Source organism: Prionailurus viverrinus, chromosome D1 (genome assembly GCF_022837055.1).
Source record: "Prionailurus viverrinus isolate Anna chromosome D1, UM_Priviv_1.0, whole genome shotgun sequence".
Classification (NCBI taxonomy): domain Eukaryota; kingdom Metazoa; phylum Chordata; class Mammalia; order Carnivora; family Felidae; genus Prionailurus; species Prionailurus viverrinus.
The window spans coordinates 70,302,804-70,322,311 of record NC_062570.1 but is presented as its reverse complement, the minus strand read 5'-3'; the positions used below and the strand labels follow the sequence as shown (position 1 = coordinate 70,322,311).

Sequence of the window (19,508 nt, the reverse complement as noted above, 5' to 3'; positions counted from 1 at the left end):
TTCCAGGATAACTTTAGACTTTCTTTTATGGCAGATAAGGAATTAGATTCTCTTTGGATTTTCTTACTTCTTTCGTGCCTCCTCATTGACCATTAGCATAATCCGAGAGCTAATATACCTCCTTCTGTGTCTTCTATACCCTGCGTTCATCCAAGCAAATTAAAATAATTGTCTTCACTCCATCTCCCTCTTCCTATTGGTAAAAAGAGGAAAAAAGTATATATGTTTATGTTTCCTTGTTGGCGCATAAGAAATTTCTTCTGGTGTTATGTCGATTAAGTAGGTATTATAACAGTCATTCCCTGTGATGAGATGAAGGTAGGAATCAGGTGGATGGGACATAAAATTGGGAGGGACACAGATATTTCACAATATCTAGATACCATCTCTCAGCCATGCGTTTATCTTGTCAAGATGCACTACCTATAGAAAAAATTCCAATGGGCCCCAATTAGGATAATTTCTTACTCCTCTAGTACAACTTACACTCGTGTCCAAAGACAATGAATTCTAGTTTCAGAATTTTTAAAGAAAAAGAGAGTGATACCAGATGGCTGTGTCCATACAACTTATTATTTTTTCATGGAAGATATTCTAAGACCTGAAAATTTTTAGGAACCATAGAACTCAAATAGCTATTCTGTTGAAATAACTGGAGGGCCTTATCTAGAGTAATGAGTGTTAGGAGGAGAAATTTTGGCTATAGAAATAACATAAATAATGAGCGGTGAAACCAAGTATTGCATCTAAACTATAACTATTATCTCAACCACCTATTTGAAGGTAAGTAAAAATGGTCATAAGTGGAAAAGGGTGGTTCCTAAGAGAACCAAGAGTAAATAATAGAAGAGTGGAAGGGTGTGACTGAACACTATCTGTGTTTATTTCTTGTTTATATAGACTCCATCAGGCGACAGTGGAGCAGCTAGGAAGCATTCTTGATATTTCTTTGTTCTCTTTGTTTTCAGCTACTATGTATTTTTGGATTGTATCTACCTTGTGTTTCACCATTACAATCTTGTATAGTACCCACTGTACTTTTTTTTTTACAGTTTTCTATGATTCTTATCATTGTAGAACAGAATTTTAAGCTGTTCTGTTTGTATTCATAACTGCCAATTCCTTGAGATTGACCTGCGGATTGTGTTTTGTTTTAATTTCCATGCAGGTCATGGAATACAAAGAGAAGCAGAAACATGGTCTTGGAAAAGAAAATCATCTCTGTCATCACTGAAGGATTCACAATCTAGAAAAAGAGACAGGCATATAAGCAAATAATTGTAGCAATATAAAAAGCAGCACTGGAAAAGGTGTGTCAAATTACGTGGGAACAAAAAAGAGGGAGCAACTCGAAAGATGACATTTGATCTTAGCAGAAGATGGCCTTATCCCCATAAGTACATGGATGGGAAGCATTCCAAGCAGAGAGAACATATCTGCAAAGATATAGGGGCTCCACTAGTGAGGGCCTGATAGGAATTTGGCAAGAATAATATGTGTAAGGAACAAGACTGTGGGTTTTCTTGCAACTCAACTTGAAATGATCTTTAGTTGACTGTGCAGTCCTCCCAGAAATGTCACTTTGTAAGTAAATCAATTAAAATAACTATGTTTTATATTCCAACTAGACTCTGAAAATCCTCAGTTCTCTGAGGGTAGCTTCAGGATGTTGTCAGGACACCCCAACATAACATCAACATCTGGTGTGATGAGGGGCAGAAGATGGGTTTTTCACTGTCAGAACTGTGGTACACCTGTCAAAGCACATGAAGAAATCAGCTATGTAAATATCACAGGCCTACCTGCTCTGTGACAGCATAAACCTCAAACTTTTTACTGAGTTAACTAAAAATAAAGGAGGACTCTGTATGTGTCTTCTCATGGAAAATCCAGCTACATCCACATCCAGATTTTCTATACTTCCTTTCCACAGACATTTTTAAAGCCAAATGTATGTCTTCTTTTACTAAACAATTTCACTCCTCTGGGTCTGCACTTACTGCTAGAGTTCTGCTTTTCAGAAATACGAAGGATGTGAGAGAGCAAATGATATATTTTGAGCTGGAGTTGCATTGAAAGGCCGATATTCTTGCCAGAGCTTCTGTGGTTGGGTGACTGGCAATGCTGAGCTAAGCTCGCTGGGGCTGGAACACGCTGATGGGGAGAGAGATCACATCTTCTGAAATGCAAATGTGTCCAGCCTCCTCCTCTGATGCAGGACCAAGAAACCAGAGCACTGAAGGCGACTTTCGCATGAATAATGCATGATAGCCTGGGATGGTTGTGGCTCCTAAGACTGATGTTTGTCAGAATAACAATGGGATCAGGTTGTTTCGGACATTTCAATTAGGTGCAACAAATGTTTATTAAATACTTCGAGCATGGCTGCCAGTCACTGCACTGGTTTTGTAATACCTTCTGCGGAGGCTGCTAAGAAAAAGATATTTAGGCTTTGTCCTCAAGAGTATAAATCTAAAGAGGGAGATGGAACAACCTTTTTTTTTTTTTTGTCTTCATTTTTTAATTTTATTTTGAGAGGGAAAGAGTGCGCGGGAGGGGCAGAGAGAAAGGGAGAAAGAGAATCCCAAGCAGACTCCACACTGTCAGTGCAGAGCCCGATGCAGGGTTCAAACCCAAGCACCGTGAGATCATGACCCAAGCGAAAACCAAGAGTCAGACACACGACTGACTGAGCCACCCAGGCGCCACCAGACAATCTTAATAAAATACAGGAAACGCAAATGCCATAGAGAGTTAACAATCGTGTCTGTGAGGGTCGAGGGGAAACAAGGTCATGTGTGGTTGAGGGGCACCTGAAGGAGATGTCAGCTGAAATGGTTTTGAGAAATGGGACAGCAACAGTTTTGAGCACCAGCTATGTGCCAGGAACTAGCATGAGACATCACACTTAATCCTCCCAGCAGCCCTACCAAACAGGTACCGCCATCCCCATTAAACTGATAAGTAAAGTGGGGATTTGGACAGCATACACCAAAACAGCAACTATTAGAGGAGAGAACCAAAGTCGAAGCCCAGATGTGTCTTTTCCTGCAGCACCGAGCTGACTTGCCCAGGAGTAAAAATGGGGAAGGTCTTCAAGAATAAGGAAACCACCAAATCGAAAGCAGGAAGGCAGCAAAGGACAACATACATTATGGAAACAGAATGATCTGCTTAAACTGGGGAGAAAGAGTACAGATTGATTGGGCTTTGAATGCCACGGCGAGTTTCTACTTTTGCTGTCAATAGGGAGCTATGGCAAGTCTAGCAAAAATGCCATGATTCCATCAGAGCTTTAGCAAGAGGATCAAGATGAATTGTGCACGTGGGATGAGAGTGGGGAGAAATTAAAATTGTTTTACTAGTCCACAGTTGAGGAGGTATGAAACTTTGATGTAGGAGGAATCTACCTGGCTGTCTCCTTCACACCACACATCCCGATTTCATAGCTGGAAATGCTTGGTGACTTCTCTGCAAGCTCAGAGACCCATCTTGTTCTTACAAGACTCAATGACTCAGGGGACCACTTCTTGTGACAAGGCTGCTATTCTATCTGTGTGGCCACCACCCTCTCTCTCTCTCTCTCTGATTCTATTCTTTTTCCCTGTGTAGGTGAGTGTGAGTGTGCACACACACACACACACACACACACGTTTCATCCCCAAGCCTCAAGTCCTCCAGACACATGCCTCCTCTTCAATATCTCATAGGTCCCAACACCTGCCCACATACCTGGCTGTTCCCTCCGTACAGCTGTATAACAGCACAAAGCCCACTCCCTGCTTGGACCAGGAGTTCCAGGCACTGGACTCCATCTTCCCACTTGGTGCCTCATGGTTCATTTTTGCCTGAGGTGGGGTTTATCGCCAGGAGCTGCTCCATTCTGGTGGGCATGTCCACTCGCCATGGTCTGGCCTATTTCATCATCCTCTGCACCCTTTTACACAGAAGCAGCGGGTATGGACAAGAGGAGGTGAATGTCAGAGAGGAACAAAGGAAAAACCGACTAGAACTTAGAGACAGGCTGAACAATGAAATAAAGGAGAATAGGCCACAGTTTGCTCATTCATTCATTTGACAAACACGATGTACTTCTCTGTACACCAGGTTCAAGGTTAGGTCCTGGCTATGTAGTGATTTAAAAAAAAGAAAAAAAGCATACACGCTTTTGTTGACTTAACAGTCTGGTTGAAAAGATGGGTGTAAAAGTAAATAAACAAATAAAAATTGGATCTATCTTGGAGCTTCAAGGAATTTAGAGAAGATGGTGTCTGGATTTCAAAGGGAGGAGAGAGTACTCAAAGGGTTGGAGAGGTGGCGCCATGTATATATAGAATATAGTATATATATGTATATATATGTATATGGTATATAGTATATATATATATAGCATATTACATATATAATATATATTTTATATATATAATAATGCAAGCTCTTGCACAGCAATCCAAATTTATTGAACTACTGATACTAAGTCATACAAAATTGCATCACCTTAATTAAGGCTTTTAATTTACATTTGGCCACTTCAAAGTAGTTGAAACATTAGGCTGGTCGATTTAAATACTGTGGCTCCCTGTTGGATAGACGCCCAATCTTTACCCCCAAACGGTAATGCATACAAAGCAACAAAGCATTGTTAAATAAAACAGCCATAGTTACTGCAACTTAGGCCTTGTGACCAATTGCACATAATTAAAACTACTTCCCACCTCCACATCCACAGTACTTGTTCACCATTGAGCATCCCAACCAAAACATGACACATGCGAAACAATCACTAACAGGCAAAAATTCTAAACCTGTACATTTGCTATTGCAAATACACTTCTGTATGAACAAGCAAGGGATCCGGGGTGAGACTCTACAGCTGCAGAAGCCTGAACGTGATACACGAAAATTGTTAAATTGTTAAAAATATTGTTTGAAAATATACACTACTTGTTGCAGACCCTCACTGTACACACAACTATAAACATTGTTTCCTATAGAAACAAAAGAGGAAACAGTCTGGACACTTCCTTCCCAACAGATATTAAAGGCCATGTCTTTATTAATCTAAGACATTATACTGAAAGGACTATCATGTTTTAAAGACAAGATCACTGTCTCCACAGTTTTTTTTTAATTAAAACAATAATATAGTTATGTTAGTCTAAGCAATTATTTGTACAACAAAATGATAATGACCTTGAATTTCTTAAAACTTGGAGTCTGGACAGGGGGGTTGGTACAAAATATAATGGGAGGCAGTACAGTTAACTTCTATGTCACTTGCAACCAAATGTAGCTGTCCTCTTGTCCCTGATCCATCAGACTCCTTGGTTCTCTTGTCCTGAAACCCTATTTCTGTCAGGAATCACCTCTGGTGTAGAACTCAGCATGTTTTCTCATCTCCTCCCCACTCCCGCTCCCCCGTGGCATGAGTAAGCAATGTGGACTTGAATGGAGATCCTAAAAAGAAGGAGGTGGCTCTCATATCCTGCAGGCCCACTGCCCATTCTGGCCAGCAGTTTTGTCTTTTGTTTCTTTTATTTAGTTTATTTGGTTATTTTCTTTCCCTCTCTCTTCCTTTCCCACCAGTACTCAATTCCTGGATCCTTTCATCTTCGATTTACCTTGGAGGATCTCAATTTCCTATCTCTTCTACTAAGTAGCTCTGCTTTATTCCTACTCTCCAGTTTACATGCCGACCTCACTACCCAGTCCTGGAAGCAAAGGGTCCGCAGGTTAACAGGCTCCACCTACCTCCTTAGAACACACTATAGTGACCCTCTCTTGTTACTTTTTTTTTTTTTTTAATTTTTAACGTTTATTTTTGAGACAGAGAGAGACAGAGCATGAACGGGGGAGGGGCAGAGAGAGGGAGACACAGAATCGGAAGCAGACTCCAGGCTCTGAGCCATCAGCCCAGAGCCCGACGCGGGGCTCGAACTCACGGACCGCGAGATCGTGACCTGAGCTGAAGTCGGACACTTAACCGACTGAGCCACCCAGGCGCCCCATCTTGTTACTTTAAGTGTCTTACCAGTCTTGCTTCTCTGCCCAGACCCCACCTGCCTTCTGTGCCCCGCCATGCTCCACATTCCTCATTGCCTTATTTCTTCCCAACAAATATAATTCTCTTCCCATGAAGAATTCCAGCAACAAAAAATGTCTCCATTTTATTGCAAGTTATTCATACACGTACTTAAAACAAACCACTGTTTTAAAGTTACCAAAAGGGGTGGCCAGGTGGCTCAGTCGATTAAGCATCCAACTTTTCACAGTTTGTGAGTTCAGGTCCCTCTGAACTCTGAACTGTCAGCACAGAGCCTGGAGCCTTCTTCAGATTCCGTGTCTCTCTCTCTCTCTCTCTCTCTCTCTCTCTGCCCCTCCCCCCTTTCTCTCTTTCTCTCTCAAAAATAAATAAACATTAAAAAAAAATTAAAGTTACCAAAAGGTATTACCTGTTTCTCGAGTAGTGAAGGGGAACCATCTGCACCAGGCAAACTAATGTTCCACCACCCTCTAGCCCCAACAAAGATGTCCCCGTGCTTGTCCCAGAACCTGTGAATATGTTACCTTACATGGCCACAGCAACTCTGAAGATGTGCTCAGAAATCCTCAGATGGGATATCTTTCTGGATAATCTGGGTGGGCCCACGTAATCACAAGAGACCTTGTAAGGAAAAGAGAGAGGTGTCAGAAAAGGAAGTTGGTGTTAAGAGATGGGGATGATTCAATTGGCCATTGCTGGCTCTGAGGATGAAAGGAGACACAAGCCAAGGAGTGAATGCTGGAGGCCTCTAGAAGCTGGAAAAGGCAAGAAAATGGGTTGGGACCTAAAGCCTCCGTAAACAATGCAGCCCTGCCTATACCTCAATTTTAGCCCAGTGAGATGCTTTTCAGACTTCAGACCTCTAGAACTTTAAATTTTTTTTTTTCAACGTTTATTTATTTTTGGGACAGAGAGAGACAGAGCATGAACGGGGGAGGGGCAGAGAGAGAGGGAGACACAGAATCGGAAACAGGCTCCAGGCTCCGAGCCATCAGCCCAGAGCCCGACGCGGGGCTCGAACTCCCGGACCGCGAGATCGTGACCTGGCTGAAGTCGGACGCTTAACCGACTGCGCCACCCAGGCGCCCCCAGACCTCTAGAACTTTAAGGCAATCAATGTATGTTGTTTAGTAATAGCTGTCTGTATGGAGGGAGGGCTCATATAAGGACAGGGAAGATAGTGGAGGTGAGGCAGGTACAGGCTTCCCCACTCACCTTCCTGGTGGGCCTCAAAGATGCTAGAGGCCTCAGTTTGGACAGAGGGGATGACCATAGGCATTTCTGTTTACATGGGATGATACCAGTGAGACCTGTCACAGGTGACAGCAGGAAGCCAAGTGGAGCACTGGCCTCTGTTCAGGAGCCATGTCTCTTGGTGGCTTAGGGACTGAGATGCCCAGGACCCCCATGTGAGGTTTTTTCCCCTCTATATGTTGAAGTTGTTTCCATGAAACCTTTAAGTTTTGTCGAAATGTAGAACTTGAGCTTAGCCATGTCCTAGAGAAAGAGGAGGGAGAATCTGGAAAAAAGTTATAAGGTGGCAAAGGGTGGCCCGAGGTGACAAGCAATGGTCAGGACCCAGTCCTGACTCATGCAAATATTTGTGAAGAAAACTCAAAAATACTTCTGCGGGGGGCGCCTGGGTGGCTCAGTCGGTTGAGCGTCCGACTTCGGCTCAGGTCACGATCTCGCGGTCCGTGAGTTCGAGCCCTGCGTCAGGCTCTGGGCTGATGGCTCAGAGCCTGGAGCCTGCTTCCGATTCTGTGTCTCCCTCTCTCTCTGCCCCTCCCCTGTTCATGCTCTGTCTCTCTCTGTCTTAAAAATGAATAAATGTTTAAAAAAAAAAATTAAAAAAAAAAAAATACTTCTGCCGGATGGGTGAAATCTTCTTGAGAAAACCCTACGGAAGACCAGAATTCCTGGAATCACCAAGGAGGGAATCTTGACCAATTGTGGCATGATATTTAAAGGGTGATTCCATAGGGCAGAGAGTTGGGGGGGAACCTGGGAGATATATGTCTACATAGTCTTGTACGACTTTTAAAACAAGCATGAGTGGGGCACCTGGCTGGCTCAGTCGGTTGAACGTCCAGCTCTCCACATCAGCTCAGGTCATGATCTCACACTCATGGGTTTGAGCCCTGTGTCAGGCTCTGTGCTGAGTGTGGAGCCTGCTTGGGATTCTCTCTCTCCCCCCAGACCCCCTCTCAAAACAAATAAGCATTAAAAAAAAAAAAAAAAAAAAAACCTTAAAACAAGCACAGGTGAGAGGGATTTTCATTTGGATAACTCCGTATCTCAGTTAAAGGCACTGAAGTAATCCTAGGCCAGACCATGTCTAGTCCTTCATTCCTTCAGCACATTTACTTAATATTATAAGAGAATTAAAACAGACACGCCAGGGCCCCCAGGTCTCCTTGCTTTGGCCCTTGCCCCTTTCCTCTTTCCTCTTTTCTTCCTGCTCTCTCCTCCCCACCTGGACCTTGGCTAGCAGACAGGTGGCAAAGTTTATTTATATTTGTTTGTTTGTTTGCTTATTATTAATATGAAATTTGTCAAATTGGTTTCCATATAACACCCAGTGCTCATCCCAACAGGTGACCTCCTCAGTGCCCATCACCCACCCTCCCCCCCCTCCCACCCTCCATCAACCCACATTATTCTCAGTTTTTAAGAGTTTCTTATGGTTTGGCTCCCTCCCTCTCTAACCTTTTTTTTTCCTTCCCCTCCCCCATGGGTTTCTGTTAAGTTTCTCAGGATGCACATAAGAGTGAAAACATATGGTATCTGTCTTTCTCTGTCTGACATATTTCACTTAGCATAACACTCTCCAGCTCCATCCATGTTGCTACAAAAGGCCATATTTCGGGGCCCCTGGGTGGCGCAGTCGGTTAAGCGACCGACTTCAGCCAGGTCACGATCTCGCGGTCCGTGAGTTCGAGCCCCGCGTCAGGCTCTGGGCTGATGGCTCAGAGCCTGGAGCCTGTTTCCGATTCTGTGTCTCCCTCTCTCTCTGCCCCTCCCCCGTTCATGCTCTGTCTCTCTCTGTCCCAAAAATAAATAAACGTTGAAAAAAATTAAAAAATAATAAAAAAATAAAAATTCTCTTATAAAAAAAAAGGCCATATTTCATTCTTTCTCATTGCCAAGTAGTATTCCATTGTATATATAAACCACAATTTCTTTATCCATTCATCAGTTCATGGACATTTAGGCTCTTTCCACAATTTGGCTATTGTTGAAAGTGCTGCTATAAACATTGGGGTACAAGTGCCCCTACACATCAGCACTCCTGTATCCCTTGGGTAAATTCCTAGCAGTGCTATTGCTGGGTCATAGTGTAGATCTATTTTTAATTTTTTTGAGGAACCTCCACACTGTTTTCCAGAGTGGCTGCACAAGTTTGCATTCCCACCAACAGTGCAAGAGGGTTCCCGTTTCCCCACATCCTCTCCAACACCTATAGTCTCTTGATTTGTTCATTTTAGCCACTCTGGCATGAAGAGATATCTCAGTGTGGTTTTGATTTGTATTTCCCTGATGAGGAGCAACGATGAGCATCTTTTCATGTGCTTTTTGGCCATCTGGATGTCTTCCTCAGGGAAGTGTTTATTCATGTCTTCTGCCCATTTCTTCACTGGATTATTTGTTTTTTGGGTGTGGAGTTTGGTGAGTTCTTTACAGATTTTGGATACTAGCCCTTTGTCCCATATGTCATTTGCAAATATCCTTTCCCATTCTGTCGGTTGCCTTTTAGTTTTGTTGATTGTTTCCTTGGCAGTGCAGAAGCTTTTTATCTTCATGAGGTCCCAATAGTTCATTTTTGCTTTTAATTCCCTTGCCTTTGGAGATGTGTCAAGTAAGAAATTGATGCGGCTGAGGTCAGAGAGATTTTTTCCTGCTTTTTCCTCTAGGGTTTTGATTGTTTCCTGTCTCACATTCAGGTCCTTCATCCATTTTGAGTTTATTTTTGTGAATGGTGTAAGAAAGTGGTCTAGTTTCATTCGTCTGCATGTTGCTGTCCAGTTCTCCCAGACCATTTGTTAAAGAGACTGTCTTTTTTCCATTGGATACTCTTTCGTGCTTTGTCAAAGATTAGCTAGCCATACTTTTGTGGGTCCAATTCTGGAGTCTCTATTCTATTCCATTGGTCTATGCATCTGTTTTTGTGCCAATACCATGCTGTCTTGCTGGCTACAGCTTTGTAGTAGAGGCTAAAGTCTGGGATTGGGATGCCTCCTGCTTTAGTCTTCTTCTTCAAAATTACTTTGGCTATTCGGGGTCTTTTGTGGTTCCATACAAATTTTAGGATTGCTTGTTCTAGCTTTGAGAAGAATGCTGGTGCAATTTTGATTGGGATTGCATTGAATGGGTAGATAGCTTTGGGTAATATTGATATTTTAACAATATTTATTCTTCCAATCCATGAGCATGGAATGTTTTTCCATTTCTTTGTATCTTCTTCAATTTCCTTCATAAGCTTTCTATAGTTTTCAGCATACAGATCTTTTACATCTTTGGTTAGGTTTATTCCTAGGTATTTTATGATTCTTGGTGCAATTGTGAATGGGATCAGTTTCTTTATTTGTCTTTCTGTTGCTTCATTATTAGTGTATAAGAATGCAACTGATTTCTGTACATTAATTTTGTATCCTGCTGAATACAGCAAATACTTTGAATTCATGTATCAGTTCTAGTAGACTTTTGGTGGAGTCTATCAGGTTTTCCATGTATAATATCATGTCATTTGCAAAAGTGAAAGCTTGACTTCATCTTTGCCGATTTTGATGTCTTTGATTTCCCTTTGTTGTCTGATTGCTGGTGCTAGAACTTCCAACACTATGTTAAACAACAGCAGTGAGACTGGACATCCCTGTTGTGTTCCTGATCTCAGGGGGAAAGCTCTCACTTTTTCCCCATTGAGGATGATGTTAGCTGTGGGCTTTTCATAAATGGCTTTTATGATCTTTAAGTATGTTCCTTCTCTCCCGACTTTCTCGAGGGTTTTTATTAAGAAATGTTGCTGAATTTTGTCAAATGCTTTTTCCGCATCAATTGACAGGATCATATGGTTCTTATTTTTTCTTTTATTAATGTGATGTATCATATTGATTGATTTGTGAATGTTGAACCAGCCCTGCAGCCCAGGAATGAATCCCAGTTGATCATGGTGAATAATTCTTTTTATATGCTGTTGAACTCGATTTGCTAGTATCTTGTTGAGAATTTTTGCATCCATATTCATGAGGGATATTGGCCTGTAGTTCTCTTTCTTTGCTGGGTCTCTGTCTGGTTTGAGAATCAAAGTAACGCTGGCTTCATAGAATGAGTCTGGAAGTTTTCCTTCCCTTTCTATTTTTTGGAACAGCTTGAGAAGGATAGGTATTATCTCTGCTTTAAATGTCTGGTAGAATTCCCCAGGGAAGCCATCTGGTCCTGGACTCTTATTTGTTGGGAGATTTTTGATAACTGATTCAATTTCTTCACTGGTTATGGGTCTCTTCAAGTTTTCTATTTCTTCCTATTTGAGTTTTAGAAGTGTGTGGGTGCTTAGGAATTTGTCCATTTCTTCCAGGTTGTCCATTTTGTTGGCATATAATTTTTCATAGTTATTCCCTGATAATTGCTTGTATTTCTGAGGTATTGGTTGTAATAATTCCATTTTCATTCATGATTTTATCTATTTGGGTCATCTCCCTTTTCTTTTTGAGAAGCCTGGCTAGAGGTTTATCAATTTTGTTTATTTTTTCAAAAAACCAACTCTTGATTTCATTGATCTGCTCTATAGTTTTTTTAGATTCTATATTGTTTATTTCTGTTCTTCTCTTTATTATTTCTCTTCTTCTGCTGTGTTTGGGGTGTCTTTGCTGTTCTGCTTCTATTTCCTTTAGGTGTGCTGTTAGATTTTGTATTTGGGATTTTTCTTGTTTCTTGAGATAGGCCTGGATTGCAATGTATTTTCCTCTCAGGACTGCCTTCGCTGCATCCCAAAGTGTTTGGATTGTTGTATTTTCATTTTCATTTGTTTCCATGTATTTTTTTAATTTCTTCTCTAATTGCCTGGTTGACCCATTCATTCTTTAGTAGGGTGTTCTTTAACCTGTATGCTTTTGGAGGTTTTCCACACTTTTTCCTGTGGTTGATTTCAAGTTTCATAGCATTGTGGTCTGAAAGTGTGCATGGTATGATCTCAATTCTTTTATACTTATGAAGGGCTGTTTTGTGACCCAGTATGTGATCTATCTTGGAGAATGTTCCATGTGCACTCAAGAAGAAAGTATATTCTGGTGCTTTAGGATGCAGAGTTCTAAATATTTCTGTCAAGTCCATCTGATTCAATGTATCATTCAGGGCCCTTGTTTCTTTATTGATTCTGTGTCTAGATAATCTATCCATTGTTGTAAGTGGGATATTAAAATCCCCTGCAATTACCACATTCTTACCATTCTTATTGAATTACCACATTCAGTAAGGTTGCTTATGTTTGTGAATAATTGTTTTATATATTTGGGGGCTTCCGTATTTGGTGCATAGATATTTATAATTGTTAGTTCTTCTTGATGGATAGACCCTGTAATTATTATATAATGCCCTTCTTCATCTCTTGTTACAGCCTTTAATTTAAAATCTAGTTTGTCTGATATAAGTATGGCTACTCCAGCTTTCTTTTGACTTCCAATAGCATGATAAATAGTTCTCCATCCCCTCACTCTCAGTCTGAAGGTGTCCTCAGGTCTAAAATGAGTCTCTTGTAGACAGCAAATAGATGGGTCTTGTTTTTTTTTTTTTTATCCATTCTGATACCCTATGTCTTTTGGTTGGAGCATTTAGTCCATTTACGTTCAGTGTTATTGTAGAAAGATATGGGTTTAGAGTCATTGTGATGTCTGTAGGTTTCATGCTTGTAGTGATGTCTCTGGTACTTTGTGGTCCTTGCAACATTTCACCCACAGAATTCCCCTTAGGATCTCTTGTAGGGCTGGTTTAGTGGTGATGAATCCCTTCAGTTTTTGTTTGTTTGGGAAAACTTTTATCTCTCCTTCTATTCTGAATGACAGACTTGCTGGATAAAGGATTCTCGGCTGCATATTTTTTCTGTTCAGCACATTGAAGATTTCCTGCCATTCCTTTCTGGTCTGCCAAGTTTCAGTAGATAGGTCTGCTACTATTCTTATGTGTCTACCTTTGTAAGTTAGAGCCTGTTTATCCCTAGCTGCTTTCAGAATTTTCTCTTTATCCTTGTATTTTTCCAGTTTCACTATGATATGTTGTGCAGAAGATCGATTCAAGTTACGTCTGAAGGGAGTTCTCTGTGCCTCTTGGATTTCAATGCCTTTTTCTTTCCCCAGATCAGGGAAGTTCTCAGCTATGATTTGTTCAAGTACACCTTCAGCCCCTTTCTCTCTCTTCTTCTTCTTCTGGAATTCTTATGATATGGATATTGTTCTGTTTGATTGCATCACTTAGTTCTCTAATTCTCCCCTCATACTCCTGGATGTTTTTATCTCTCTTTTTCTCAGCTTCCTCTTTTTCCATAATTTTATCTTCTAAATTTTATCTTCACATATTCTCTCCTCTGCCTCTTCAATCCGTGCTATGGCCATCTCCATTTTATTTTGCACCTCATTTATAGCATTGTTTAGCCCCTGACTATTTCTTAGTCCCTTGATCTCTGTAGTAATAGATTCTCTGCTGTCCTCTATGCTTTTTTCAAGCCCAGAGATTAATTTTATGACTATTATTCTAGTTCTTGTTCTGTTATATTGCTGAAATCAATTTTGATCAATTTGTTAGCTGTCGCTACTTTCTGGAGTTTCTTTTGAGGAGAATTCTTTTGTTTTGTCATTTTGGGTAGTCCCTGTGGTAGCTCCAAACTGCAGGGCACTTCCCCTGTGCTGTCCAGAGAAACTTGTGTTGGTGGGCGGGGCCACAGTCAGACCCGATGTCTGCCCCCAGCCCACCCCTGGGGCTACAGTCAGACTGGTATGTACCTTATCTTCCCCTCTCCCAGGGGCAGGACTCACTATGGAGTGGTGTGGCCCCTGTCTGGGCTGCTTGCACACTGCCAGGCTTGTGGTGCTGCTTCAGTGAGATCTGGTGTATTAGCTGGGATGGATCCACAAGGTGCACAGCGGTAGGAAGGGCAGGCTTAGCTCACTTTGCCATGGGTGGTCCCCTGCGGGAGGGGCCCTGCAGCACCAGGAGAGAGGCAGACCCGTGGGAGGGAGGGATCCACAGAAGCACAGCGTTGGGTGTTTGCATGGTGCAAGCAAGTTCGGTGATAGGAACTGGTTCCCTTTGGGATTTTGGCTGGGGGATGGGAGAGGTAGATGGCGCTTCCCAGCGCCTTTGTTCCCTGCCGAGCTGAGCTCTGTCTTCTGGGGCTCCAACACCTCTCCCTCATGGTGTTCTCTCGCCCTCCCACTCTCCAAGCAAAGCTGTTGACTTTTAACATTGCAGATGTTAAGTCCTGCTGGCTGTCAGAACACACTCCGTCCAGCCCCTCTGCTTTTGCAAGCCAGACTCGGGGGCTCTGCCTTGCTGGGCGGGCTGCCACTCAACCGCCCCGGCTCCCTCCCACCAGTCCGTGGAGCACGCACCACCTCTCTGCCCTTCCTACCCTCTTCCATGGGCCTCTTGTCTACACTTGGCTCCAGAGAGTCCTTTCCGCTAGCCTTCTGGTGGTTTTCTGGGTTATTTAGGCAGATGTGGGTGGAATCTAAGTGATCAGCAGGACGAGGTGAGCCCAGCATCCTCCTATGCCACTATCTTCCTAACTGATTCCTCCAACAGGCTGAAAGATTTAAAAAACAGCTCTTGAAAGAACCGCTCCAGGATATAGCAACAATGCTGAACGAGAGGCACAGCTCCAAGCACAGGCTTCCCTGTACTTGGTGCCGAAAATGACTACGCCAAAACCACAAGGACACATACCCCTCTCTTCTCTACACCCCATAAAACCACAGTCCTGCTTTGATTTGGAGAGACACCTGGTTGTCACATACTCCCCAATGCACATCAGTTGAGTAAAAATCTTTAGCCTCTACTGAGTCACTTAAACTATGTTTTTCTTGACCAAATCTTCTGTAAGTTAGGCACTTCATTAGTGCTTTATATATACTGTCTCATTTCACCTCCACAAGGTAGAAATGTTATTCCCATTTTACAGATGTCAGTACTGAGGCTTGGGTAGACGCTATAACCTGCCCAAAGTCAAACAGCCAATACAGGTAGAGCCATGGTTGAAACCCTGATCTACCTGACTGTGCCCACAGGTGCAGACGAAAGTGTGGAAACCAGGAGACAGAGGGTGGTGTCAAGAAGCTGAGAGAGGAGGGGAGGGAGGAGTGACTGCCCTCTGTACCAGGCTCTGTGTTACCTGCCTTAATACAATCCATCTCTTTTAATCCTTACAACCCTGGGGAACGGGCAATGTGATGTCCAGGTTATAAGTGAGGGCATGGAAGCTCAAGAGGGTAAGTTACTTGTCTGAGTTCACACAGCTGGGCAGTGCCCTTGGCTCCTTCCCCACCCACTTCTTGGGAATGTTGTGCAAACAGTTGCCTTTTCCACACATACTTCCTGTGACTCCTTTTCAACTTGTGGACAACTTCCTCTCTACCCTCAGGGTCAAGAATTCTCAATGGAAATTCTCTCTAAACCTTTTGTCCCCCCACCCCAAGCTACTTCCTTACATCCATTCTAGAAAAAATCAGTTTATGTTTACCACCTCTACTTCCTCACTTCCCATTAACTCATTTCAGCCTGGTTTCTGCACCCACCTCTCTTCTGAAGCTGACCTAAGGCCATGCATTAATCAAGGTTCTCCAGGGCAATAGGATCAATAGGATATAGAAAGAAAGAAAGAGATTTATTATAAGGAATTGGCTCATGTGATTATGGAACCTGAGAAGTCCCATAATTTGCCATCTGTGAAATGAAGGCCCAAGAAAGCTGGCAGTGTAGTTCTGGCTCAAGTTCTAAGGCCTGACAACAAAAGGAGCCAATAGTCATGGGCTCCCAAGGGCGGGAGAAGACTGATGGCCCAGCCTAACAATTGGGCAGAGACACCGTCACAGACACACACAGATAATATTTAACTGAATATCTGGGCACCCTGTGACCTAGTCAAGCTAACACATCAAATTAGCCATTACATAGAGATACCTTAGTGGTCAAATCCTTTGTTGTTTCTCAGTCTCCAAACTCACTGAGCTTCATTTGGATTTGAGAGTGTTTATGTAGTTTGTATGTAAAACAGATGAAAGTAGAGCTCAATTGTAGCTACTACTGTGGCAGGGTAGGGGCCTGGCCTGACCTCTCAGCCTCCCTTCTTCCTCCCTCCTCCCTCCTCCCTGCAGCACTGACCAAGAACCTCAGGGGGACCCAGGAATTCTGACGAGCAGAGACTGAGTGGCACTGTACAGAGAAAAGAGGTCAGGATTTGATAGTGGTCTGACATGGGTTAGATACTTAATGCCCCCAAATCCACTCCTATAGCCCTGTGGAGTAAAGGAAGCCAGTGATTGGTTTGATCCTTCCTTGGAAAGGAAAGGGGGAGAGTTCAACATAGTTGACTGACGGACAAACAAAAAAGAGCCTGAAGGAGCCAATACCGCCATAAACTTAGTACTAGGATCATGGTGAAGAAAAATCTTTAGGCAGAATGAACAAAGAGCGTTAGGATTTACTCTCAACTCGAGCTCTTAAAAGAAAACCAACATGTCAGTGTAACTTACATCTCCTACAGACTGTGAGCTCTTTGAAGGCAGGGACCAGGTCATAGACTTTTCCGCCTCTCCACCAAACCCAGTCCTAACGTGGAATCTCAGAGGAAGCTCCATCAACACGTGGTGAGTTGCATAAAACTGAAATCCACCCCACGCGCCACACACAAATTTTGTCCCCTTAGAAATCACCCTCATCCCTGAGCCCATGGCCCTCCATGGGTCCAGGGAGCCACTAGTGCTGATATTTCTATATTTATATTAACCATTTCCAGCCAGTTGCCACGGATATCAAGAAGGTAAGTAAGGTACCAAAGTGGAATGAAATTCACTTTGAAAAATCTTACACAACCATCGGAAAGTTTGCTGGTTTGTCACCTAGTTGTTAAAGCATTAAAGTTTTTCACAGTCCGTTTTGCTGTCAGAGGAAGGCATAAATGAAGGGAGCTGTGGTTGGCCCGGGAATTCAGAAAAGACGGCTGTGTGGTTTTGCTTTTTTCCTCTTGCTGATCAGCACCTGTCAACTTAACTCACACAAATTCAGAGTGAGGCACTTTCTCTCCCTTTTACAAATTTTATGACAGTGCTATCTATTTTCTGTCAAATCAGTGCAGTTCTTGCTTTTTACTAGCCTTTGTTATGTAGATATATAGATAATTTTAATTCTATTGTCCTTGTCTTTATTAAACCGATACCCTCTACTGCATTAAACTGGGTCATAAAAATTGTATCACGTTATTTTATGTAGCATAAATATAATGTCGTGTGTTCACTTCACTGTCAAGTGTTGGTGGTAATGAATAACTGACTTTCATTGCCCGCTGAGAATGCTGACTGTCCCTCCCACACCACAGCTGTGGCTGATACTAAACTATTTTCAAGCTACACCGTCTCTGCTCTCCCCTAAGAATCACCTGGTGAGACAATCACCCAGTCTATTCCAACCTAATTGTATCATATCCCCATTGAAAAAAAAAAGAAAGGAAAATAAATCCACAGCAGTCCTGTCTTTGTTCATGACTCAGACTCCCTTATGAGATTTTTCTTAGGCAGTAAGAAATTGAATGCTTTAAATTTTGAGAAAATATGTAGTCTCCTGGTGACCTGGCTGATGGACCAACTTTTTCAATCTTCAGTGTCCTGCGATGCCTTCTGATACCAGTGTCTTAATCTACCGGAGGCAGCTAGCTGCCCATTCACTTAGGGTTCTCTGTTGGCCTCAAAGGATTGGGGCCAAGGCACAAAGAAACAGTGCCCCCAGAGGAAAAGTTGGGAATGGCAGATCCAGGAAATGGAGTGATTCCTAGTCTGGAAGACTCCAGAGAGGCAAACTGCCTAGGAAATCTCCAACAGCTCCTCAGGCAGGAGGGAGTCTTTTTGCTGGAGAAAAGCTTCTTAAGGGACAGAAGCATCCCCATTTTCATCCCTAAGCTGGGGAACAAAGGGAAGTGGTGGTGTCCACTTTCTGACATAAATTTGATGTTTGATGGTCACCAAGGCTGTCCTTATCTATCTCACAAGAGGGTCATGTACTCTATACCCAAGACCAGGAGTGTAAAGAGTATGCAGAGTTCTTAGTTCTGTCACCTCCTCTCTGTGTCCCTAAAGAGAGCTGCAGTGAAACCCTTAAAACACAAAAGGAGTAAGTGCTTGCCTTGGAGAACAGGGAGGAAGTAGGGAATTGGATAAAACACAGGCCATTGTGCCTCTGAGATTGGGGGCAGAAAACCAGGGAGGAGAGAATGATGGAAAGCTCCAGAAGAAAGAAAAGCAGACCAAGTCACTGGGGTTTGTGTCAGGAAAAGAAAAAGGAGAGAACAGGGAGCTGGACAGGCCCAAGGAAGCACCCTGGGCAGAGCAGCAGGCAGGCCCTACTTAGAGCTCCTGCTAGCTTACCTGTGGCTTGTAGGCTCCTAATCAGGGAGAGGAGGCCATCTAGAGCCAAAGAGTCCTAGATTCAAATCTCTGACACAGACCAGTGTCTTCATCTTCCGGTGCCTTTGTAAAATATGCATGGTAGTAATTTCCACCTCTTAAAGTTATCATGATTCTTTTTTTTTCTTTTCATTTTTCTCCCAGCCTCGACATAAACATTTCCCAGAAATTTTTAGCTCTCAAAACACATTGAGAGCTAAAATAACATTTGGAACCTCTAGATGTGGAAAGTCAGCTTGGTCCTGTCAGTGATGTCTGGCCCAACTTGGACCCCTGGCAGGGAGGAGTCCTTTGGGGCTCATAGTTCATGTTGTTCATTTCCAAGTTAACCTCTGTTTCATTAAGGGCAACAAACCGTGTCATCTCATTTGTCTTTAGATTGGATACAGTGGCATCTGGATTTTGAAGTTGCAATGTGTTCCCAGGTGCACCCCAGTCCAACTTAGGAGGGACTTTTTCAAATGGTGATGGTAGAAGGCAGCTCCCAGGCTGAGGGTTACTCCCAGGAAATTGTCAGTGCTCTGAAGATGTGCAGGGATCCAGAATAATGGGCAAACAAGCAACTGTGCAAACAAAGCAGAAACTCTGAGCTGCCTTTGCCCAGGACAAGGAGGTCTAAGTGTCTGTGTGCGAAGCGGAGGGTAGGCATGGACAAAGATGACGGACCATTCCTCACCAATGCACTGCCTTAGTTCAAACCCTCCATCCCCACTTGGACTTTAGCAACAGTCTCCTGTAAAGAAATGAAACTAAAATGCAGAACTTCCCAGTTGGGGAAGAACAGGAGGAGACTCTGGCAAAGA

The 19,508-nt window shown here is 42.9% G+C and overlaps 1 long non-coding RNA gene across 1 annotated transcript in view; it reads right to left on the bottom strand.

Moving 5' to 3' along the window:
* Positions 1–3,917, bottom strand: part of LOC125175991 (uncharacterized) — a 96,947-nt gene extending 93,030 nt beyond the window's left edge. The window contains exon 1 of the long non-coding RNA XR_007156090.1: positions 3,733–3,917. This is a non-coding gene — a long non-coding RNA (uncharacterized LOC125175991). The remainder of the gene's footprint in view (positions 1–3,732) is intronic.
* Between the last annotated feature and the right edge of the window lie 15,591 nt (positions 3,918–19,508).